The 27,019-nt window shown below is 36.7% G+C and overlaps 1 protein-coding gene across 5 annotated transcripts in view; it reads left to right on the top strand.

Annotated features, from left to right (window-relative positions):
- The first annotated feature begins 1,570 nt into the window (after positions 1 to 1,570).
- The window catches only part of fbxl3l (F-box and leucine-rich repeat protein 3, like), a 46,681-nt gene continuing 21,232 nt past the window's right edge, over positions 1,571 to 27,019 (top strand). Inside the window, exons 1-3 of one of the 5 annotated variants that reach the window (XM_039775262.1) lie at positions 1,571 to 1,779; positions 12,361 to 12,447; positions 25,926 to 26,083. The gene's annotated coding sequence lies outside the window, so the exon portion shown is untranslated. The remainder of the gene's footprint in view (positions 1,780 to 12,360; positions 12,448 to 25,925; positions 26,084 to 27,019) is intronic. The other 4 variants (XM_039775261.1, XM_039775265.1, XM_039775264.1 and 1 more) reach the window with 4 other exon arrangements.

Genomic DNA, 27,019 nt, shown 5'->3' with positions numbered 1-27,019 from the left:
AACCGACCCTTAATAGCTCTCACTAGATGACTGAAGGATGCATGTGAATGACATCAGATTTTTTTTTTCAATGGAAGAGGTAATGTCTTCCTGTAAAAAAAAATTCCAAAATAGGCTTTGTTTTCTTTAGCCACCATTTTATGAGCACTACCATTGCTTTCAATAGAACAAGCGTTTGGTAGAAAACAATGAAAAGGTACTTGATGCTGATGTTTCTAAATTGCTTGCTGCTAAGACAGATGTACATTGTGTCATTGAAAACAATGACAAGCAACTTTTCAAGCATTCTGCTCTATCACTAAAATGCTTGAAAAATGGTTAGCTGTGAATAGGCCTTTAGGATTGTGCACATAGTACCTATTCTTTCCTGACCAAGAGTTTGTACTTCTTGAAACAGAAGCAAAAGACTGCTGAATCTGCCTCACAATGTCGAAAGAGCATATATAGGCTTCCTTGGTGGCTTTTTCAAATTTAGTGCAGGACTACTCAACATAATCTCTTGTGAACAATGAATTCCTGTTATTTATCTCAAATTGTGGTGGCTATGTTTAAGGATGCAAATGTTACTGGACTTTTCATACCTATTTGCTGCTTTGTGTTGCTAGACATCCTTCTATATAAAAGCAGTCGGGATTGTCCTTCCGTTCCGTGAGTGCTACGCAGGCGTGGAGTTTCACACACAATGCAATGTACGATGGGATTTGTAGTTTCATTTTTCCAGGTAAAAGATGATTTTCTATTCCAGACTGTGCGATGTCTTCTTCTTCTTTCTTACTATATAAAAGCGGTTGGGGTTGTCCTTCCGTCCCGTGAGTGGAAAGCGTAGCGGTATTCCGCATATTACAGACTTACTACTTGCAGCTTGCGGTACGAAGCGACATGATGTGAGCAGAGTTCTGGTGCTCCCATCGTTCCCTTGCTTTTGTGCGCGATGCGCTGGAAAAATAGACAAAATTATGTCTCTGGAAATAATTAATGTTGATGGAGTACAAATGCCTCACTGCGTAGTAAATATCAGGGGGGTTCAAAAGGGCGACCTCCATCCATCCATCCATCCATCCATCCATTTTCTAACCCGCTGAATCCGAACACAGGGTCACGGGGGTCTGCCGGAGCCAATCCAGCCAACACAGGGCACAAGGCAGGAACCAATCCTTGGCAGGGTGCCAACCCACCGCAGGACACACACAAACACACCCACACACCAAGCACACACCAGGGCCAATTTAGAATCGCCAATTCACCTAACCTGCATGTCTTTGGACTGTAGGAGGAAACCGGAGCACCCGGAGGAAACCCAGGCAGACACGGGGAGAACATGCAAACTCCACGCAGGAGGACACAATTTCACGTACTATAAGTAATTAAATTGAGCATATGATAGAATAAAACATCAATTATTTAATAAGAGAAAGGGTTACTCTAAACATTTTAATCATAAGCTGAATTATTTAAGTAAGATTATTTAATGAAGACGATAAGCATATATTAACAACACTTTATTATTTTTTTCACCAATCACAGTTGCCGCTGGGTGGGACCGAACGCCGAGCCCCGCCTCTTTTTGCTGGCCGGTATTCTTGGCTTTGCAGAACTGACGCTCGAGCGGGTGGATTGGAGGCGTAGCTTTCAGTGGCACACTGACCTACATTCGAGCAGCCGTTTCAATTCTGCTGCGACTGTTCGCCGTGGGTGTTTAGAAGAAATGGGGGTGGTGTGAGCGACGAAGAAATGTGAAGTAATCGGTGTCAGAACCCGACACATTCGCTGCGATACAATGTAAGTGCTACTGTTTAGTTTGGGGCCTGGCTTTTCTCCGGGTGCTCGAAGTGTAAACATCACGGTGAGGGAATTTGCTGCGTGTCCAGTCTTTGGAATGGCGGTGTGTCTGGCTGCAGATTAGTGAGCGTCTGTCTTATCGTTGTTGTGAGCAGTCGCACACCTCTGCCTGGATAAGCATTTGCAGCGGAGTCAGTGAACATTTGATAGATTCGTTGGCGGCCCTCCTGGACTCGGCAGACACTTGGGATAGTCCCGGTGTTGCGCACGTTAACGGATGTTTACGTAGTCTGGGCCTTATGTGACTGACAGATGATTTCTGTGGTGATCTGGCTGAGAGTACTGACGTGGTGTTGTACATTATTGTAATAAGCAGCACTTTCAGGAGCTGGCAGATGGGAGGGCATGGGGTTTTGTTAGTATTAACCAGTGCTCCCGGTTTCTGTCGCCCTAGACACTTGTTCGTGTCGTTGGCATGCAGTTACCACCAGTTTTACAACTGACAGGCTATATCTACTCATAGCCAGTTGTTTTGGCGATTGGTGAAGGATGGTAGTTAACGAGTGTTTTGCAGATAATGTGCATTGGCATGATACCGATCGGTTTGTATGTTTTGAAACGTCATTATAATTCGCTATCGCAATCCGTTGTTCATGTTTGATAAATTTATTGTAGCAATGTTTATTTGAGTAAATAATGTTAATATTTCGGAATTTGTAATGTATCAGAAACAAGCAGAAACTAATCTGTGATAGGTTACTTAAAATCTCATGTTTACATTAATATAAACACACACACTGAGTCCTCCGAATGTGACTATGAATGACAGTACAGACAACAGTCTCACATTTTTGTGCAATACAAGTTTTAGTTCAGTTAAAAATTATACACACACATTTGTGACATAAGATTGTCTTAAACGTAACAAAACAAGGTCTTGTTAAGTTATGTGTTTTGATCCTTTATTAGAGGAACAATTGTTGCTCATTTGTCAGATAATAAAGATAATTCTTTACATTTATATAGTGAGAATTCCTCAAAGAGCTGTCCATGCTCGGAGGATCTTAGACTCGAACCCATGATCAGATGGTTTCATATTCAGAACTACTCACAGTGCAGCAGTAGATTGCTTTGGAGTCACAACTGATGGGATAACATCATAAAACACCTTTGATGACATTTTGCACAACATTGCTTATTCATTTTGGAAAAATACTAACCCAACCACAGTACCTCAGTGGGGAAAGGATGACTTATTTTATATAAAACCAGTAGAAAATGGTAACTGGTGGGAAACAGTCAAAATGTTTTTTTCAGAATTTGACAAGACTATATTAATGCTTTTCTAAAGTAAAAAGCTAGGCCTCTCTTAACCTTTTTGGTGTTTCAATATTAATGAGGTATCACATCACGTTGGATGTTACCTGATCACATAGCTCTCACAACTGAATTGAGGTGGGGTGCTGAGACCAATATGTAACTTAAATGTGTGCAATCTGCTACAGAGTGTATCCCAGATGGATCAGTTTCCCATTAAATATGGTATGATTTATGAAATCAGTAAACTTGAAAAGGGTAAAAAATGCATTCTATGAAATGAAAATGCAAACAGTACTTTATATAAACCTGTATTGTGGATGATTCATAAAGATTTGAACACTTTTAAAAAAATATTACTCCATTTCGAAGTACTATATGAACATATACTTTAAACCAATTTGGAAAAATAACTCTGTTTCTTAATCTTACAAATGCTCAATAAGTACCCATCGTGGCACATGGTTCAGTGTGTAATTAATTTCTGACCCTTTGTAGTTCATTGACATCAGTTGTTTACATGGCAGTCACAACGCATGCCTTTATGTCTTCAAGTGTCAAAATCTGGGCGCAAATAAAGGCTACCTCAGCAGTTTGATGCTTAATGTTCATGTTGCACTCTCTTACTGAGTATACATTTTTGAACGTGTTCATTTCTTTTTGAATATCCTTGCACTATGTAATCAGCATATTTTCGGGGGAGATTTGTTTTTTTAAAGAAACTTTAAATAAATGCATAAATAAATAAAAGACTGATATGGTCTGAGCATACATCAGAATGACTAAAAAGAAAGCAAAAACATATTTAAATAAATTATATTTAAATTTAGTATGTATTATTGATTTCAGTGTTACCTGGTGCATAGTTTAGACAATTCTGAGACCCATTAATATGCAAATTAATGTGACACAACCCAAGCCAGCGGTGGAATGATTTAATTGCTCTGTGGCTGGACTGAATAATACTGTACTGTAAGTGTTAGTCTAAGAGGGGTCCTGTGGGTACAGTATCAATCTAGAGGGGTCCTGTGGGTACAGTATCAATCTGCTGCAGTGCATATGTGGTTGAGTTTTTTTTCAAGTTCATCTGAGTAATCGTGATATAAATATATTTTGGGTTTTGTGTTGTCTCTGGGTACAGAACTACCATGTTATATGTTGAGTTCGTGTAATGATAAAGGAGCAGTACCTAAGTGATTATTTTGTTTTGTTGCTCAGATGTTACAGACACTATTAAATGCAGTTAGAATTATAGAATTATTCATGTATTTGTATATTCTTCTGCTAGAGATGAGTTTTGCTTTCTTTTTTTGGATACACTGTTTATAAATATAGAGGAATTCAATTTATCCAAGGTATCTCACTGTAATATTTTTTTTAATGAGACTGTCTGTTTTTATTACTTGCTTTTCTTTTATTACTGTTTTAGGATTTATTGCAGTAAAAGTTTTTTCTTGTTTTTCTGTTTCATTTTTTTTTTTTTTGCATGTGTACCTTACTAGCAATCAACAAGACATTTCAAAAGTACAGTGCTCTTACAAAACCAAAGCTTCTCGCATTTTTTTGTGTCTAACATGTACAATTAAGCCCCTTTGTTTCAATCAGAGTTTTTCAGCAATTTTCTGAGCCTACTTCTCCCAGCACAGGGTCATGGAGAAACTTGCTTTGCATAGCAGGTTTGGGCACAAAGCAGGGCCAAAACTTAGATGTGACACTAGTCTGATACAAGAGCACATTTACAAAGATAACTCTCAATCATGCAGTGGAGTTTGTAGCAAAATTCTGGGTTCTCTTTAAAATCATATACTGTACTGCTAATTGCTTTATTCATATAAGTTAAATACAGGCTTTGAATTTTCTCTGAAATGTAATTTTTAATTTAAATGATTTTTGAATACTGGTAAAAAATTATATTTGAACAATTATTTAAGGTCACAATTTATTCTTTCCAATGTTTAGAGTAGTATATAAAGTTACTAGCCATTCATGTAGAGAAAATTATTTTTGCTGTTTTATCATTAAGGAATTCTTTAATTTTGCAAGTAGTATTTCCATTTGTTATGATTTGCTGAGGAAATATTGCATCAGTAGAGTAATTAAAAAATCTAGGTAATGTAAAATAGGCTGACAAAAATAAGTGCTGTTTATTTTTAAATCCACCCTACTGTTTTTCCTGTATAGAGTATACATTTCTGCAGATTTAAGAGAGTTGATCAGTCAGCATTAGGCTGTATGTGTGAATGTTGTTAATTTTAACAAACTAGGGGGCTCCGTCCCCTGTTCGCTTCGCTCGCCCACCCCCACGTTTGGTTTACTGGATAAATAATACAATACAATTTATTTTTTGTATAGCACCAAAATCACAGAAGAAGTGCCGCAATGGGCTTTAACAGGCCCTTCCTCCTGACAGCGCCCAGCCTTGACCCTCTAAGAAGACCAGAAAAAACTCCCAAAAAAAAAAACCCTTGTAGGGAAAAAATCGAAGAAACCTTTGGAAAGGCAGTTCAAAGAGAGACTCCTTTCCAGGTAGGTTGGGCGTGCAGTGGGTGTCAAAAAGAAGTACAGTACAATATATAGAACAGAATAAATCCTCAATACAGTATAAAAATAAAAATTCTAGAAGTACGGAGTAGAATTTCACATTAGATGATATCACATAATATGATTTGGATTTGTTTAGAGTCCTGCAGATCTCATTCATCAAGCTGCCTCCCCCATTTTGCCATTCCATATCTGAAATAGTGCTATTCCGTTGAAAGGACACCTCTTTCCCACGATTCCTGTGATCCTCCATCAGGGATGACTTTACCTTAGGCAGGCAATATGCAATTTAAAGAGATTGTTATTTTCTTGGTATGTTCCATTATTTTGTAAATCTGCGTTTTGTGCATTGAATGATGTGCACTGAGACACCTGTATCTGTGTGTGCTGCTTCCCTTTACGCTACTGTTTTTTTTTTTTTTGCCCATTCTCTTTCGTCTCGCAGTTCTTTTATTTGTCTTTCATGATCTTAACGTGAAGATCACGTATCATCTACTAGTCATTCATTCCACAGGATTTTTTTTTATAATAGAGAGATTTAGATATTAAAATATAATGAACACATTCTTAGGTGACACAGAAGTGCACACTGATTAGCACTGCCACTTTACTGATTCAGCGTACTAAGTTCAAATCCATCACCTGTTTGTCTGTGAAGTGTGCATTTTCTTTTTGTGCATCTTTGCTTTTTTCTGTATTGGCATAAATGGATTTGAGAATGACAATAACTAAAAGTTACCAGTGACGATACTGTATATGTTTTGAGATTACCATGAACTGTTGTCAAAACCAAACAACATCTGTGGAAAACTATAAGAGAATGTAAAACAGAATGATGGCATAATAGAGAAAAGTGTCCTACAGAGTTTTAATTGTCCTGCTGGATCTTTCTTGTTTGACTTAGAGAAAAGCCAAGCAAAATGACACCTTTTATTGGCTAACTAAAAAGATTACAATATGCAAGCTTTCGAGGCAACTCAGGCCCCTTCTTCAGGCAAGATGTAATGACTTAGATACAATACAATAGGAGGCAGTCGGTTTTCATAATGCTCAAGTTATCCTTGACCATTGTTTATCTGTGTTTGTAATTGATTTAATGCCATTTAGCCAACTATAAACATTTAAAGAACAGATGATTGCTTGTTTCTTTAAAGATCTAAACATGGCAACTATTGGTTTGTCCAATAGAAAAATGAAAAACCTGAATACAAATTCACTAAATACTACATTCAAGAACCTGATTTGTACTATGTATTACTGGCACACAAAAAATACTTCAGACTATTTTACCCTTCACTTAACAAAGTTTAGTTGAGTTTCAGTCCAATTTGGATGGAGTTAGATTAACACCAAATTAATTATTACTGGATAACCTCTTTGATTTTAGTCCTGTCTGAATTGCTTATGTCAGTAACTTTTCTTGAACTACTTGTTCATGTCTCAATAAAAATCATGGAGACTTTTACCTTGTGTTAAAAAAATGAATACATAAATAAATAAAAATCTCAGGATAAACAAGTCCTGTGAAAATTTGCATGTCAGTATACAAGTAATCCCTCCTCGATAGGTGAAAATCCGCGAAGTAGAAACCATATGTTTGTATGGTTATTTTTATATATGTTAAGCCCTTATAAACTCTCCCACACTGTTTATAAACATTTCCCGCACGGTTATACAGCATAAACCATTTGTATTCTCTTAGATATTAGGTAAGATTTGTTGAAATTATGCATGTAACAACACTGTTTAAATACAGTAAAACCTAAATATTATTTTAAAGATATCGGGCGTCTCTGATATCACAAATGTTACAGCCATTACGATAGACAGGCCACCAGCAATAAATACGTACAATGCAAGAAATATTGTATACAGTAAATGTGTACAGTGACACTAAACGTACGTACATGTACTAAGTACTGTAAGTAGAAAATTAATGGTTAATTAATTATGGTTACTCACCAACAATGACACGATGACTTGTCTGATAACGATAAGTTTAGTTTTACTGCACAACAAAGGAGAGCGTTACAGCTCTTCTAAAGGAGCCTCTTCAGGCGATTGTGTAGCACCGCCGTTGTTCTTCTTCTGGCAGTCTTCAATACAAATCCCTAAAGCAGATTCCATCCAGACTACTGCCTTATTACATCCACTTACAATTCGTTTTGCACCCTGCTTAAAAGGACACTGCGGCCGTAGATCTTATGTTCTTTTCCTACTTTTTAAATAAAAAGAATCGTAGCCTCATTGATGCTGTAATGGCATCCTACAGCGGTGTAGCTTTTCCCTTCCTTCAACATATCCAAAACTTTTACCTTTTCGGCAATCGTTAACATCTGCCGTTGGCGCTTGGACACAGCCCCTGAAGCAGTATCAGGAGCAGATCGTTTTGGAGCCATAATGAAGTGCTTGACTATGCACTAAGATAAACACAGCGAAACACGTTGCTGCTGAATGAGTCAGATGAGACTTTCTTGGTAACGCCGTGGAATCGAATTCGGCGCTCCTTCGCTGAGTCAATCAGCACACAGGAACTTAACTGCGTGCTCTGATTGGTTAGCTTCTCAGCCATCCGCCAATAGCGTCCCTTGTATGAAATCAACTTAGCAAACCAACTGAGGAAGCATGTACCAGAAGTTAAAAGACCCATTGTTCGCAGAACCCGCGAAGCAGCAAAAAATCTGCATTATATATTTAGATATGCTTACATATAAAATCCGCGATAGAGTGAAGCTGCGAAAGTCGAAATGCGATATAGCGAGGGATTATTGTATCTGTCATTTGAGTGATTTCAATGGGTCTAAAATTGCAGAAGTCCTCCAGTAATAATTCCATTACCTAGTGGCTGAAGTGGGGAAAAAATTAACTTCAGTTGTACTCCTTTTTGTGTGTGCTGAAAGATGGGAAGGGGGGTGATATAGTTTGGTTTGCTGATAGACACAACCTACTGGTGTGAAAACTAATCTTGTTCAAAAAGAGTTAAAATTACAGAGGTCCTGCAGTAATCATTACTTTATGCCACTTCCTTGTGCAAAACTAATCCCATCGAATAGTCCAAATTATAAAGCTTAAAGGTGCCCCAAGACCTGTGTCCTCTTGTGCAACATTGCTAAACAGCCAGTTGCTTTATTCCACAGCTGTGCATTCTGAGAAGAGCAATGGCAATAACCTTAACAAAAAACAAACAATTAAAAAATTAATTCTCAAATACCAAATTTTGGATAATTGTAAAATCGGTGATTTTAAAAACTTATATTATCTGTTCTTGCAACAAGTAAGAAAGAGTGCTTACCAAACAAATATGTGTGCAAAATTTGTGCAGTTATAAATACTGTAGAATTTGAGGTAATTACAAACTTGTGTGGGATATGGATAGTCCTGTGCCAATTTGTAAGATCTGTTAGCCAAGTATGGAAATCTTAAAGAGATCAAGAGACCTTTCTTTTAAATGAATACTCACCCAAAAATATTTGTTTTATCTCTCACTTGCTCCGTTTTGTTTGTAATGATGGCTGATAAAAACCTTTAATTTCATATTTATGTAGTAGTACTAGGTTGTTGTGCCGTGTTAGCCATTATGAATGTAGAGAAAAGCCAAGCAAAATGACACCTTTTATTGGCTAACTAAAAAGATTACAATATGCAAGTTTGAGGCAACTCAGGCCCCTTCTTCAGGCAAGATGCCTGATACATCTTGCCTGAAGAAGGGGCCTGAGTTGCCTCGAAAGCTTGCATATTGTAATCTTTTTAGTTAGCCAATAAAAGGTGTCATTTTGCTTGGCTTTTCTCTATATTTATGTAGAGAATGAAGATAAAGTTTGTGATACAACGGACTTCAATCACATTGGCTAATGCAGAACAACTGCAAACAGTATCATAACAAGCTTGGAAATAAAATTCAAATTGTGTCACATGCTCTCAATGTCCCAGATGCTATATTTTTAAATAACACCGGTGCCGCACTCTCAACAAAGAATACCTTGTAATTTGTAGATGGACATTCTTTGATGCAGAGAGGTAATACTATTGCATAAAGTATACAACAGCTGAGTTGTGAATTTGATAAATTCAGATGTTTTAGTTTATCCTGTGTTGATGTTAAAACACTTTACAGAAAGGGGAGATTGGGCGAGATTTGTGTGACATTTCAAATGATGTGTCATGGTAGCTTTAAAGAATACGACAAATGAACTGGAGAGTAATTCAAAAGATTCTGAGCAAGTAATCAATAACAGATCAAAATCTGATGTTGAAAACGAAGTGATGGTTATGAATCTTGAGAAAGTATCAATAATTTCTGCATAGTTTACAAGATAACAAGATATACAACAGAAGGCATTCTAATGTATTTTTTTCAGTCTTGCAACAGTACCCCATCCTGCATGGGTATAATTTTGGATTGATGAATTATTTAACAGTTCTAAAGTGGACAGTAATGAAAATATAGATTGTTAAAGAAAATGTTAAAAACATACAGCACTGTTTTCTTTGTAATTTTAACTGTGTAATCAGGGTGGCTGACAACTGTCATGTTGCCAGAGAGTGGTGGGGTGTCATGTATTGGTCAGATATGCAAGTAAGAATTTTTCTGTTCTGCTTTTCAAATCACCTATTCTCCTTAATGAAAATGATAAACAATGTTAAAAGATTTTGAAAATCGCAGAGTAACACCACACAGGTTAAACCCACAGTTTTTCCATATAACCTGTAATACTGTTTGTAACAGCAATCATGTCATTACATATCCAATGTGATAGTAGATACCTGTTTAGATGCTAGCACCTTACACCTATCCTTGACCTTGCACTTAAGTGCCATGCTGAGCACACCATAGATACAAGTGGCAGTGTCTCTGTGCTTTGTATCTCTATGGGAGAATGCTCTACCTACTGTACCAGTGAAGTTCAGTAGCATTTTGACTGCATATGTATGAGGCGATTTGCACAGTCCATATACTGTATGTCTATTGCAGGGTCTGAGGCAAAATGATTGTGATTTGTGAAAGTTAATTGCGTAGAAATGTGCATGTGCATATGCCAGGTTTTATAAGTCTGAATTTATTTTCTGTACTCCTTTTCCTATTTTTTGTCTTACACATATTTTCATGCTTGAATTCATGCAGAGTTTTATAAATGAGACCCGTGATCTGGAATGTTTTTTGATTAAGTGACATCTGTTCATCTGTTTTATCTTTCTAGCGAGTTCTCTTTTATTTCTTATGTTATATTTTTATATTTTCGTCCTGTTGGATTATGTATTGTTTCTGGGGACTTCAAGAGCAAGTCACCTGCTAATCTGTTAATCACTGCTACACTACAGTAAATAATGCTTATTGTCAGCTGCCTCCACCTCAGACAATCTGATGACCTGTCAGTACTCTGGCTTCCAGCTTACAAATGGAGACTGAAACAATGTGGTATCATAGAAACTGGTACAGTTTTGGACTAAAACACTCAGCACAAACTGCAAGACTCCTTTGATTATGTAAACTAGATCATGTTAAGAAAGTCATCCTCAGCTCTGGATGAATATGTAGATGTAATAACAGGATTCATCAAAAAAACTGTTGTCCTTACCTACTGTAGGACAACAGTTATCCCTGTGCCTAAGAAAACAAATTCGCTTTGTCTGAATGACTACAGACCAGTGACATTCACACCTATTCTGATAAAGTGCTGTTAGGGACAGGTACTGGGACACATTAAACAGAATATCCTGATCACTTCCAGTTTGCCTATGATCACAACTTGTCTGCAAAAAATTTCCATTTCCCTTGCGTTTTATGCCATCCTGGCACATCTATATCATGCAAACTGCTATGCCCAACTCCTGTTTATAGCCTACAGCATTTAATACTGTTGTATTATCAGAACTGACTATCACACTCATCAATTTACAATGTGGACTTGTTATCCAAAAGACCTCAGCATACGGTACCCTACATAATATTTAGAGCAAAGATATTTTTTTCCTTGATTTTTCTCCTTTGCTCCACAGTTTGAAATTACAAATCAAACAATTCAGGTGTGATTAAAATGTACATTACATATTTTAATTTCAAGGGCATTTGCATACATTTCGGTCACACTTCTTCTACATGGTCCCCCTCTCATTTTGGAGTACCATAATGTTTTGGGGATAGCAATGGTAGATATAGTAAAGCAGTCATATTTAGTACTTTGTTGCATATCCCATGTTTGCAATGACTGTTTGAAGTCTGAGGCACAGTATGTGGATTGGCAGCATCTCATCCCTTATGCTGACCCTCACCACAGGGTAGTTTGTCTAGCTTTTTTCTCTATTCCTTGTTCAACTCTTGACTGTGTGGCCAGATACCATGTCCAACTCCATCATTACATTTGAATATGACACCACCCTCATAGGTCTGGTCATCAACAATAATGAGATGAATTTCAGAGAAGATGTTTGCCTGCTGACTGACTGGTGGCATAACAATCTCATCGTTCATGTCAGAAAAAACAGTGACCTGGTCATGGATTTCAGAAAGCAGAAGGCAGGCCACATTTGTCCCTAGATCAGATGGCATTCTGATTAAACTTGAGAGGCCTAGCAGCTTCATATTTCTTAGAGTGATTATTGCAGAGGAACGTAAGTGGGCAGATTTTGGCCTTTATCAAAAAGGTTCACCTGTGCCTGTACTTTCTCAGAAGTTTTGGAACACCACACATGTCTCTTTCTCTCTGTTCTCCCAAATCTCTACAGGTGCACAGTGGAGTACTCAGAACAATCCAGCTGTGGAGGCACGCATTCAGTTACTCTGTGGTTGGACTGGATAATGCAGGAGCTACTGTAGGTTTTAGAGTGGTTCTGACTTAATCCATTTTGGTGGTCAAATAGCTTTTCTTCTTTGTGTTTAATTTACAGTATTTGGAAACAAACTATTATAACAGAACACAACTCAATCATTAAAATAACAAGTGTAATTTTATGCTGTAAAAACAATTCCTAAATCTTTTTGAAGTACTTGTAATACTATGCTGTTTACTGCGAATAAAAGAATGTGTCATTGTATTTAGCATTATAGGGATTTATACAGCAGCATCTACTGAATTTGCAGACAGCCAATCCCCAAATAACTGAATTAAGAAGAGGCCATTTATGCAAGTAAGAGCAGCATATTCTTAGAATCAAGAACCCAACTACAGTATTGGCTAAAATTAGGTAATTTAAATACTTCTACTGTATCGATGATGGTATAAGGTATTAAAAGGCGCTTTTCTTTCAAAGTCATCAAGTGAGAAATCGTGTTTGCAGCAACGCTGTAAAAGAGAGAGAGAATTTTTTCTGCACGAGTATTGTTTTCCCATGGCCACTTTAAGAATGGATCTTCTATATTTAATACCAGTTGATTTTCATTTATGTCAATGCTTTAGTCAAAGTTGAATACATGAATTGGCAACTTTGCAGTATTTTTTTTCTCTTTGCTTCATAAGTCCTAAAACTGTGGACTTGTTGTAACAGGCTGCTGAATCCTTTTGTATGACAGTATTAATTACTGCAGCAGAAAATATATTTTAATCGAGGATATAAATTTAGCATTTGACAGATTCGGCAGGAAGAAGATATTCTGCCTGTTGTGCCTCAAACAAATTTAACTGGATTTTCACAACAGTGGCAACAGTTTTGACACTTTACATTATTTGCAAAATATTGTTGCATAATGTGCTGTGTTTGATTGCTTTTGGTCAGAACCAAATAAGTTCCTAAACTAATACAGTAATAAAATAAGAAAAACTATCCTTTGAACAAAGTATCGTAGGCTTGTACTGTTGAAGTACACCATCAATAGTTATTGAATGATTACTTAAATTCACAATGAACATTACTTTTGCTGATTATTTAAGCCACATAATTGAAAACATGTACCCTGATTGTATCCAAATTGTCTGTAAACGCATTGAACTTGCATTGAAATTACTGTAGAAACTTTAAATGCGTCTTTAACAGACAGATACCTATCAGATTGTTTTCTCAATCAAAATGGAGATTGGACAATTGTTTTGTTGTGTGGTTCAACATGGTGGGCGCTTAAGAGGTTTGTTTGCTTTATGTATTTGTACTGATAATGAAGGCCCATCAAAGAAGCTGTCTCTTGCATATCAAAAAAGACAAGTGGCTGAGGATATTCTATAATGCTGCAGTTGTTGTGGCTCTTTTCAAAGCATCAAGTGTGCAAACGAGAATACATGCCTTAAAAGTGTTAGTGAACAGTTGTGAAATGTCCCATTTTTACCAATGTGTTAGACAAATACGTAACATAACTTGAAAAAAAACTAAGCAAAAGACTTTACAAGGAAAGAAAATAGAAAACTTAAATTGCTATTATCAGTTCAAGAGCTCATTAGCACAAGGTAACTGAAGCTTAATTAATTTGTTTGTTGTAATGAGCACAGCGAAAAAAAGACAGACACACTCGGCCATTGCAGGTACTTGGTCCCATATATTTGAGTGATTCTGCTTTCTGTCAGTTCGACTATTGCATCGCTATATGGAATTACATTACCAAGATAGAGTTTAGTTAAGCATTGTAATCTATGGATATATTATGTGTTAAAATGCTATATCCTGGCATGGATTGTTTGATATTTCCAGTTAGATAGATATATACTTTATTAATCCCAAGGGGAGATTCACAGTTAGATACTAATGTCAATTTAGTTACTCATTTAGACATGCAGTCAGAAGTTGGGTGCTCTGCAGCCTTGTCTATGGTTCTGCTGGGATGGTATGTTTATTGTTTTGAGTGTTTGAATGTAGAAAATCTGCATCTTCTGTAGTTTTTTGTTATTAACTCTTTAAACCACAGTCCTTTTCACCTCTTTTTGACACAATGTGACTCACCATTTAGTTCAAAGGCATATTTTATAAGTAATATTTTCACAAATGTAGCTTCTGTTTCTTTCAACCTTGCATAGACTCACTCCATCATCCTAACTGAACATCAGAGAGCACACATCACCTGCAACCACTTATGACTTTTACCACTAGTCAATTAATGTCTTCAATTGCCAATTTATATATTTTACAGAAAAGGCTTTTCCTTTGAAATGAGTACTGTATGTTTATTTTTAGCACATTTATGTGCTCGCCACACATGTTCATCACATTTATGTTTAATAGGTGTTTTTTTAGGAGACTTTCTGCCTGCCTGAGACCTACACCCAGGCCACACCTTCTTGAGAGTTCTGGGTTCAGATTCATGAATGGGTAAATTTCCATGTGAAGTTTGCACAAACTCCCCACATCAACTTTAGTTTTCTTCCTTCCTCCAAAAGATGAGTGTGTTCAGAGTATTGGGGACACTATCAGATCTGTATGCGTGATTATGGGTGCCATTCACATTGAGCCTGAGGTGAATTAAAAGATTCAATGGTAGATGACATTTTTAAATTAACATACTAATTATAATATTAGATATTCCAGTAATTGTAAAACTAACCATTATTTTACACGTTCAAAGTCAGGAAATTACTAATATATTCCACTTGTGTCAATTCATTGTATTCATTATCACAATTTAATTAAAAAAAGGAAGCTATTATTAATTGTGCCTTGGCAAAGGTAGTTGTTTAAACAAGTAAAATCCAGTTTGAGGAGTTTATTTTTTAAATTCCTGTCGGTGTTGCCAAAGTGCCAGAAGAATAGTTGGGACTTTTTTTTTCGCCCATGGAGAGGAGTAATTATTGAAGCAACCTCAGTCCAAAATGATTATCTAAAGAGGCAGAGTACAAGTTGAAATATATGAACCACTCCATAAAAAAATAATGAAACTCCCCCATTGTTTGGCTTCATATTTTTTGTGCTTTACTTCTCTTATTTCTATCAAAGTCACCAATTCCTTTATGGTTTCATATTCATGTTCACCATTTTTTATTAATTGTAGGTTGAATGTTCGTTATTGAAGAAATGAACACGTGGACAACTTGAGAACAACAGAGAATATACTGTATACAATAAGTATCCATAAGTATCTTAGAGTCTTAATGCTTTAAACAGCATTGAGGTCATCAATATCCTGATCCCAGTATTCAGTGCAAATAACAACTGTTGTTTGTGGCTTAAATCAGACTGCAGACTGAGTGGTCTTTTCTGTCCCTGCCTTTGCAGGAGTGACACCTGCAAAATGGTGTGAAATATTTGTGTGCTTTATGCTAAAATGCCATGTACATTTCGCTAAGGCCATGGTTATGTGTTACAGTGATGACTTTCAAAATTGGAGCCATCATCTATGTTCGTTCTATGTCTACAAAAATCATTCTACCAACTTCACTCAAATACTTTTACAGTTAAACAAGTTTAGTAATTCCAATATATCAGTCATTGAGTGCCTACCTTAGTAAGCATTATTACAAAACATGTATAGTAACCAGGATTAGTTAAAATAACATCTCAAAATGGTATAAATGAAACCTAAAGGACCAAATCATATTTGAATAAGGTTAGAGGTACAATAAAAACCGGAAATGTCAAAGATGCCAATCATAGTTTTTAGTGTGGTGTTCAGTGTGTAGCTTTGGGGTGAGATCAAAGAAGCCTTCTTAAAAGATAGATTAGGTCTATCGTCTACATTTATAACTTTAATATTTCTATTTTAATTAATCTGTAAAATAAGGCAGGACACGGGAGACCATTGTCACTATAAATATTTAGATAGTATGCCTTCTCTGTAGAGTTGAAAGTTCTTTTTTCTCTTTTCTCCTCCTCCTGCTATTTTATGTGAAGATACTGTAATATGTTGTAGAATGTGGATGTGAAGAATTTCTTTAGAGGTATGTTGATTACGTAAAATTTATAGGTAGTTTAAAGATATTTTTTGTATGAAATACTATATATTTTATCTTTAGTAGTAAAAAAATCATGGTTTTGAGTACAGAAGCCAATTTCAGTGGGCATTCATTGTAGTCTTCAATTTATTCATTTAAAACCATACTCACAGAAGAGGCTACTCTTAAGATCTGGCTAAGTAAAACAGAAAAGTGTTACTTGTCATGAGTAATGTGTCATTTATGTATCTGCTTTGATATTTCATATGGTCATGTGTAGTTTACTATGAGAATATATATTTTCTTCTTTCAAAATGATGTTTTACCCCAAATAGCTTACAAAGTGATCAGATGATGTTTCCAGTTTGCATTGAAAAGATTTGGGCTTTGCTTAGATAAAATCACAACTCTTTTCAGTTTTCATATTTATTTTTTTAACTTCAGCACAAAAACATATTAAATTAAGATATGTAATATATATACATTTCTGCCTATAAGATCAGCAGTATCTGTGCATTTCTAAATGTCATTTAAACTTATTTTTGCTTTATGAGCAAATATTGTTTATTTTGTTTTATTCTTTCGTATATTTCATTTTTTATCTGTATTTTTTGGATTAGAAACTTGGTTTAGTGTCATGGTAATAGTGGTAATTAGATGTGCCTTAAGCACTTAAGAGTCATAATTAAGCAAGTAAACCTTTCTAGGTACAGCTTGATAGAGTTTGTCTGGTTTTATAGAAATATTAAGTTCCTTAGCTTGGAGAGATACTAAATTCTCATGTTTGAGGTAGTAATATTGTCAGGTGCAAAGAGTATAGTGACACTCATACTTGCTTGTCCAACCAACATATAACACAAATAATGATAAACAAAACTCAGAACTCCATTTTATATGTAATATAAACCACAAATCACTTTACCTGATTCACTCCTAACCTTGATTGATTGATCTGTGTGAATGTACCCAGTGAGGCTTCTTTCAGGATTTCCATGGGCCTCCTACTTTTGGAATTGATATTAGATATTTTCTGCAACATTTTTATCAGCAAAGTTACTTGCATGCAGTTTCAGTAACTTGCAGTTAGTGAAACAATGCATGAGAGCTCCAATACTTTTATTATACATGTAGCAATAAGACATAAGCAATATACAGAGAGAACATTTTTAAAATGTTAACTGCATATTCCTTATGAAGTGAACGATTTGAGAAGTTGCAATAGCAGATGTATTTAATGTGATTTAAATATGTTTGTAGAAATGGACTATATAAATGGCAAAACATTAATTTTTATTTCTGTTATTACTGTTATTAACATAGTTAATGTAGTATTTAGAAAATAACCAAAGTAATAGATGGCATAGTCAGCTTTAGAAAACTTCAAGAATATATCTAAACATAAAAGAATATATGTGTGTGATGTGAGCTTAATGCTCTGAAAGGAAATTGCACATCCTGCAATAAGTATTTTTAAAATCAGATCAAACCATTTTGCTTTAACCTATTGAATCTTAATGTATCAAATTACATCAGATCATACTAGATATTTGCATCTTGCATCTTTTGATTACACTGGTAACCTTGAATTCTCACATTTAATTAGAGAATTGAGCTTGTGTATTGACCAGTATACAAGATGAATGTTACATAATTTGAAAACAGTAATTTTTAGACTTGCAGAAATGTGTCCATATTAACATTTTTTTCTAAATAAAATGAACACTAGAGAAAGTTAATCGCTATAAAGAAACTAAACTAAAAACCTAAATAAAAATTAAAACTGAGCAAATCTCAAAACATGAAAAAAACTGGGAGAGTTGGGAGGAGTTTTCCACTAAGAGCAATTCTGTAGCATTTTACAAGTAAATGCAAACCTCCCTGTTAGAACGATTTTAGCCTAGTTTTGAGCAACCCCAATAAACCAATAAGGGATATTTCCTCTCTCTTATGGAACCAGAAAGAGCATGCTATGCTTTCTGCACAACAGAAGACTGTTTCAGCAGTGATTCATTTATTTGAGAAAGTAAGGATTGTCAGAAGTACCAGAAGTGCTTCTTTTTGTCAAAAGAACCTGTAAATAATGCAGTTTCAGTTGACAACATCCAGTTTATTTGTGTTGTTAGATTAATATTATATAACTTTAAAATATGGGGTTTGTTTTAATGTTTTTTCATTTTCATGATATTTTAGTTTTATATCTATACTAATAAAAGGCAAAGCCCTCACTCACTCACTCACTCACTCACTCACTCACTCACTCACTCACTCACTCACTCACTCACTCACTCACTGACTCATCACTAATTCTCCAACTTCCCGTGTGGGTGGAAGGCTGAAATTTGGCAGGTTCATTCCTTACAGCTTCCTTACAAAAGTTGGGCAGGTTTTATATCGAAATTCTACGCGTAATGGTCATAACTGGAAGCTGTTTTCTCCATTTACTGTAATGGAGATGAGCTTGAACGCCGTGGGGGCGGAGTTTCGTGTGACATCATCACGCCTCCCACGTAATCACGCAGTACATAGAAAACCAGGAAGACCTAAAAAAAGCGCTGAAGAAAACATGCATTATATAATTGAGAAGGCTGCGAAACAATAAGAAGCGAGCGAGTGAAATATACAACCATATTGATGAGTTCTGCTACTTCGGAAACAAAGCACGATGTAAACCTACACTTTAAATTAAGTTCATAGACAGGCTGCCGCTGGCGTTTGTAATTTAGTGCCTGCCCATATAAGGCCGTCCGTCAGCGGCAATCCAATAGCAAACTCCCACTAAATATTCACGGGTGAAGGACTGTGTTTATGGAGAGGAAGATGAGATGGTCAGGGTGGTGTTTGACACAAACTCAGCGAAACTGCGAGAGAAAGTTTTAAGTGCCAGGACTAAGGTAACATTAAAAACAGCCACGGACATAGCACGAGATGGCACCAGCACAGCTGAGAACCTTGTTGCATGTACACCGAGCGGCTCACGTGAACTTACGCAGTGCAGAGATAAAAGACAACAGTTCCAAAGAGCTGAACAAAACCGAATTACACAATTGAAAAGGCAGCAAAAAATATGAAGCGTGTGATAAGCATATTAAATCCAGCTACTGCGGAAACAAAGCACACGGTGGAAAAGTCAATGTCCCGCTAAAGGAAGACAGTGTAAAAAAACGTGCATGCAGTGTGTCAGGTCTCAGATAAAGAAGAAGCGCGCTGTTTATTGATGCAGTAAGAAACGAATCGATGAAAGAAACCTGTCATCTTTACAACGATTGACAAACACGGAATGTAACTTGAACACAACACATCCTACAAATACGAGCCTGATTGAAAGAGATAATGCTAATCAAATCCTTGATGACCGCAACACTCAGTAACACTCACAAAACAAATACTGTATATTGACAGTCATGTTACGTTATTTTTAAAATGTTCCCTTTTCTTTTCTAGCTTTTTAACACACTACTTCTCGCTGCGATACGCGGTATATATATATATTCCGATCTACATACTCGAATAATGGATACTTTATTCGCCATCAATGATTGTTTTGGTAAAGCCATACTCAGTGTATTCATTAGATGAGCGGTAAAAAGTAAGAGCGAGGGGAGGATGCAGGCTGTAGTGCGCGTCAACTCTATCTGAATTGCGCGATCACATTTCAAAAAATATATCTTTTCAAGTTCTATTTAGTTCATATTTGTCAAACTCAAGGGCCACGGGCCACATCCGGCCGCGAGATCATGTAATTATATCCGCCCAGGTAGATCATTTTATATACTGTATTATTGTTATTAATGGCCCAGGTATATGAAGCGCTGGTAACACAATAACACAACTAATGTGGCTGTAATTACAGAATTTAATCTAAGACGGCACTATGAGACAAAACATCAGGGTAACCTGAATGCAATGCAGAAGATACAGAAAGCAGAAGAATTAAATAAGAATCTGACACTTCAGCGGACGTTTTACCCGTGCACAATCACAAAGTGATTTCAAGTGAAGCTGCTTTTATGAGAGACACAAATGCACCAGTGCAACGTTTCCCTCTTTCCCTGTTGCCAAGTAATGTTAAACCAAGTCGTCACTACGGTGTTCCCAAATACGCACTTTGCTGATAAACTGAGCGCACTGAGTTTGCACGGCGCTTTGGTGACTTTGAAGAACAAAAAAGTCCGTCTACATGCGGCTCGAACCTTGTGCATGTTTGGTAGCACATATCTGTGTGAGAAGCCCTTCTCAGTGATAAAGAATAACAAAACAGAACACAGGAGTCGCCTCACTGATGAGCACCTGCAATCCATCCTGAGAATCTCCACAACACAGAACCTCACAGCAAACAGAAACGAACTTGTGGCCAAAAAGATGCCAGGCGTCCAGCTCTGATAAAATGACATATGAGCAAAGACAACTGATTGATTTGATTTGTTATTGCACGTAAGAGCTGGAGTCAACCGTTTTAACAAACAGCGTATTGCACTGATCTGAAATAGCTGTGTGTGTATATATGTATGTATGTATATGTATATATATATGTTTATATATGTGTGTGTGTATGTATGTATGTATATATATATATATGTATTTGTGTGTATATATGTGTGTGTATGTATGTATATGTGTGTGTATATATGTAGATATATATGTATGTATATATGTGTATGTATAGATATGTATATATATATATGTTTATGTGTGTGTGTGTATATATATATATATATATATGACAACAACACTCATCACTCACAACAGTGACAAAACAATTACATTGACAATCAGGTTACGTTATTTTCAAAATGTTTCCTTTTCTTTTCATTGCTTCTTTAACACACTACTTCTCCGCTGCGAAGCGCGGGTATTTTGCTAGTGTAATATATAAAAATCTATAACATTTTACTGTGTTACAAATATTTCAAGTATTAATAGCTTTTTGCAAGCTGTAAGGAATTGTATTGTTGTTACTTATGCTGTTGTGATGTGTTTTATGATTTTAACAATATGGTCAGAGTCAGAAAAACTCATTTTGCTAGGTTTGGGGATGGTTTATTGAACTCTGATAGTTTAGGCTTGCTTAAGCAGACTGTTTTTGTTTGGTATTGCACAGTAGCAGGTAAAACAAAAAAACTAAAAAGAATTTAGTTTGGTCGATAAAAGTTTTAAAGTGTGTATTTTTATATCACATTTTCATTTTTAAAGTAACATATAAATGGATAGTATTTTAATTACTCCAAAAATAGATTTTTAACAAAATAAAATCGTTTTGGCAACTGAAAGCTGATACCTGGCAACCACATTTAAAACTTAGAAAGTGAATTTTGTTTCAACAGCTTTGCAGCAGGATCGCTGGCAGTGTGGCACCTATGATCTTTTTAAAGCAATTCATTTTTCGATGCAAGTGGCAATAAATTGCATTGCTTCTAAAATCCCAAAGAAAATGCTTCTTCTTTTGGCTGCTCCCGTTAGGGGTTGCCACAGCGGATCATCTTCTTCCATATCTTTCTGTCCTCTGCATCTTGCTCTGTTACACCCATCACCTGCATGTCCTCTCTTACCACATCCATAAACCTTCGCTTAGGCCTTCCTCTTTTCTGGCAGCTCTATCCTTAGCATCCTTCTCCCAATATACCCAGCATCTCTCCTCTGCACATCCAAACCAACGCAATCTTGCCTCTCTGACTTTGTCTCCCAACCGTCCAACTTGAGCTGACCCTCCAATGTACTCATTTCTAATCCTATCCATCCTCGTCACATCCAGTGCAAATCTTAGCATTTTTAACTCTGCTACCTCCAGCTCTGTCTCCGGCTTTCTGGTCAGTGCCACCATCTCAAATCCATATAACATAGCTGGTCTCACTACCATCCTATACACCTTCCTTTTCACTCTTGTTGATACCCGTCTGTCACAAATTAGTCGTGACACTCTTCTCCACCCATTCTACCCTGCCTACACTCTCTTTTCACCTCTCTTCCACAATCCCCATTACTCTGTACTGTCGATCCCAAGTACTTAAACTCACCCACCTTCGCCAGTTCTACTCCCTGCATCCTCACCATTCCACTGACCTCCCTCTCATTTACACAGATGTATTCTGTCTTGTTCCTACTGACCTTCATTCCTCTCCTCTCTACAGCATATCTCAACCTGCTCCCTACTATCGCTACAGATCACAATGGCATTAGCAAACATCATAGTCCACGGGGACTCCTGTCTACTCTCGTCTGTCAACCTGTCCATCACCATTGCAAATAAGAAAGGGCTCAGAGCCAATCTCTGATGTAATCCCACCTCCAACTTGAATGTATCTATCACTCCTACAGCAGATCTTACCATTGTCACACTTCCCTCGTACATATCCTGCACAACTCTTACGTACTTCTCTGCCACTCCTGACTTCCTCATACAATACCACAGCTCCTCTCGAGGCACCCTGTCATATGCTTTCTCCAGGTCCACAAAGATGCAGTGCAACTCCTTCTGGCCTTCTCTAAACTTCTCCATTAACATCCTCCGAGTAAACACTGCATCTGTGGTGCTCTGTCTTGGCATGAAACCATACTGCTGCTCACTAATCATCACCTAACTTCTTAACCTAGCTTCCACAACTCTTTCCCATAACGTCATGCTGTGGCTCATCAATTTTATTCCCCTGTAGTTACTGCAGTCCTGCACATCCCCCTTATTCTTAAATATCGGCACCAGTACATTTCTTCTCCACTCCTCAGGCATCCTCTCACTTTCCAAGATTCCATTAAACAATCTGGTTAAAAACTCCACTGCCATCTTTCCTAGACACCTCCATGCCTCCACGGGTATGTCATCTGGACTAACGGCCTTTCCATTTTTCATCCTCTTCATAGCTGTCCTTGCTTCTTCCTTGCTAATCCGTTGCACTTCCTGATTCACTATCTCCACATCATCCAACCTCTTCTCTCTCTCGTTCATTCATCAGCCTCTCAAAGTACTCTTTCCATATGCTCAACACACTCTCTTCACTTGTGAGTACATCTTTATCCTTTATTTTCCTAACCTGCTGCACAGCTTTCCCAGCTCGGTCCCTCTGTCTAGCCAATCGGTACAGATCCTTTTCTCCCTCCTTAGTGTCCAACCTGTCATACAACTCATCATATGCCTTTTCTTTAGCCTTCACCACCTCTCTGTTCACCTTGCACCTTATCTCCTTGTACTCTTGTCTACTTTCTGCATCTCTCTGACTATCCCACTTCTTCTTTGCCATCCTCTTCCTCTGTATACTCTCCTGTATTTCCTCATTCCACCACCAGGTTTCCTTTTCCTCCTTCTTCTTTCCAGATGTCACGCCAAGCATCCATCTTTCTGTCACCTTTACTACATCTCCTGTAGTTTTCCAGCTGTCTGGTAACTCTTCACTGCCACCCAGTGCCTGTCTCACCTCCTCCCTAAACTCAACCTTGCAGTCTTTCTTTTTCAACTTCCACCATTTGATCCTTGGCTCTGCCCTCACTCTCTTCCTCTTCTTGATCTCCAACGTCATCCTACAGACCTGCTTAACTACACTTTCTCCTGCCACCACTTTGCAGTCTTCAATCTCCTTCAGATCAACTCTTCTGCATAATATGTAATCTGCCTGTGTGCATCTTCCTCTACTCTTGTACATAACCCTATGTCCCTCCCTCCTCTTAAAATACGTATTCACCACAGCCATGTCCGTCCTTTTGGCAAAATCCACAATCTTCTAACCTTCTCCATTCCTCTCCTTGACACCATACCTACCCATCACCTCCTCGTCTCGTCTTCACCAACATGCCCATTGAAATTCGCTCCAATCACCACTTTCTGTCCCTTGGGTACACTGTTCATCACTTCATCCAACTCACTCCAAAAATCATCTTTCTCGCCCATTGCACACCCAGTTTGCGGTGCATATGCACGAACAACATTCATCATCACACCTCCAATTTCCAGCTTCATAATCATTACTCTGCCTGACACTCTTTTCACCTCCAAAACACTCTTGACATACTGTTCATTCAGAATAACTCCTACCTAATTTCTCCTCCCATCCACACCATGATAGAACAATTTGAATCCACCTCCGATCCACCTGGCCTTACTCCCCTTCCATTTAGTCTCTTGCACGCACAATATATCAATCAACCTTCCTTCTCTCTGGCTGCGTTAAAATGCACATAATAATAAAAAAAAAAATACTCATGCTTACTCTCATTGTATTGAGGCTATCATGGTGAAAAATATTGTAATATTATGTGTACGAGGAATGTTCAAAAAGTTTCTGCACTAAATAATAAACTATCTATTAAGAATTTTAAAAACAAGTTACATCACTTTTCTACATACCTTTGTTTGGGATGTAATTTTCCCAGCATCGTACCAACTTTTTAATGCCCAATTACTATTTCTCCCGCCTTCACCCTTTCCAACGAAAATATAAAAGTACAGAACCTTTTTGAATATCCCTCATATTAATACTATTTTTTCCTTCCCTTTACTTCAAACTTCTTTCCACATCTCTCCAAGCCAGTAATGGTAACATAAAGTGTTGAAAATTAGCATACCTGCATTGTCAATGTGTCATTCCATTGCTATTACAAATCATCACTAATTTAAATAATAAAAAAAAGCTATTCAGATACAAAACTTAATAGCACCATGTTGAGTAAATTGATGAAGACAGAAACTGAGTGTTTGGTTAATGTTCCATTTCAAACAAAGTTGTCTCAAAGGTGGTAATAAGAGTTTCACTGATTGTAAAAATTAATATAAATTTGTTGTAATGGTCCTTTGAAAATGTATATGCATAATAATAATAGAGCTGCTATAGATTTTTGTTAATGAACATGCTTTTTATTAACAGCTTATAAATATAAAGCATTTCTTAACAGCCCTATAAATATCAGGATCTTGGGATGCTGACCAATTTTGGCAGCTTGTGAGTGTAAGGTGTGAACTGACCCTGAGTGGATCATTGGCCAATCACTTGCACACTCAGTAACACATCCCCACTCACTAATCCTCCCCATAACTACCATGTCTTTTGTATATAGGAAGAAAACTGGAGAGAATGTGCACACTACTCTGCAAAGGTAGCAACCAACCCAACATTCAAACCCAGAACTCTTGGGCCTGTGAGGCAGTAGTGCTCTTATGATTAGACCTACTTATTAATAACTTTCTGGAATAAATTTTGGGAAAGTGATTGTATTATTTGTTTAGTTGATGAGTGCATCATAGTTTCATATTTTATAGTTGCCAAAAATTGGCCTTTTGGCATATGTTTACTGGAAACTATCACCAAAATCTTTGTTTTGAGAAATTTGGAATTTATTTGATGTATGTACCTGTATATTGCATGCTGGTTTTATACTTGGTATTTTTTGTGTTTTTGTCACATGTAATTTGTTTTGTAATAGTGAAAGTTGCTTTAGAGGAATGAATCAAACTTAACTGAATTTTTTTTAACTGATTGCTCTAAATTGTACTGTTTTTATTTTTTTATTTTTTTGTCTGTGCAGATGTGAGTCATTTTGCCCTTTAATAAACTTGTGCTTCCTTCACGACTGTCCTATCCTCATTGCAATAAGTGAGTCTTCAATGGACGGAAAGATGTATTTTCTGAAGTAATCCACTTACAATTTAGGTGTTTGACATCACGCTATTCTTTACTGCTTAAGTAAGTCCTTTACCCAAATTCTGCTTTATTTTTTTGATGAGCAATATAACAGTAGTGCTCAAATCTTTTGACAGTGCATTTAAAGGAAATAAGGCAATTATGCCTGCTTGGTACATTCAACAACGGGCTCTCCCAATTAGATTTTTTTTGGATTCTGTAACACTATAAACAAACCTTATAAATATTCATAATGTTGTTCCACAATTATGCCGCGAATAGTATAAAGTTATAACAAGAAAGGGAAGAGCTATTTGACATTCAGTTTAAAATGAAAAGACCCTATCCTGTAGCAGAAACTTAACCTGTCTCTGTTTCTGCAAGATGTAAGTAATATTGATTGAAAAGAACAGACAGTAGAACTGTGAGTATTGTGGTTATGATAAAACAAACAAAAAAAAAACAGTCTGAAGGTGAATAATAATGAATAACAACATCCAACTCGTACTGCATACTGCCAAATGTCCATGAAGGCTCAAAACAAGCACCGCCAAGCTTCTGGCATTGCTGTTTTTTACGCCATTTGGTGACCTCATTTTCATGAAGTCATTTTCCAAAGTTTGGCGGTGACTGAAATGTAGGAAACTGAACATGTTTTTTCACTTTGCTAAATGCTCATAGGTTAACTAATACATTAAATCAATGATTCACATTCTGTTAAGATAATTTTATTTCTAGCCTGCAGTTAATTAGATAATTACTTGAAGAGGCTATCATGACTACTTACCTAATTTTTCTTAAAATTCTGCATAGCCCATTTCAGAATTGCTCTTTGAAGGTATGAAGTGGTAAATTAATTTTTCTGTTCTTTCTTTTGAATGGAACCCATTGTAGTACCTGTCTCAGTTCATCTGTTGTTGTAATATATAAGCCGCCTTAACATTTCAAGGACAAAAGTTCTACCATATAGGGTGGGCAGCAGGTCTACCAAACTTTGTA

The sequence above is a fragment of the Polypterus senegalus genome, chromosome 13 (genome assembly GCF_016835505.1).
Source record: "Polypterus senegalus isolate Bchr_013 chromosome 13, ASM1683550v1, whole genome shotgun sequence".
NCBI lineage: Eukaryota > Metazoa > Chordata > Cladistia > Polypteriformes > Polypteridae > Polypterus > Polypterus senegalus.
The sequence above is the reverse complement of the archived record's forward strand: the minus strand, read 5'-3'. Positions and strand labels throughout refer to the sequence as shown.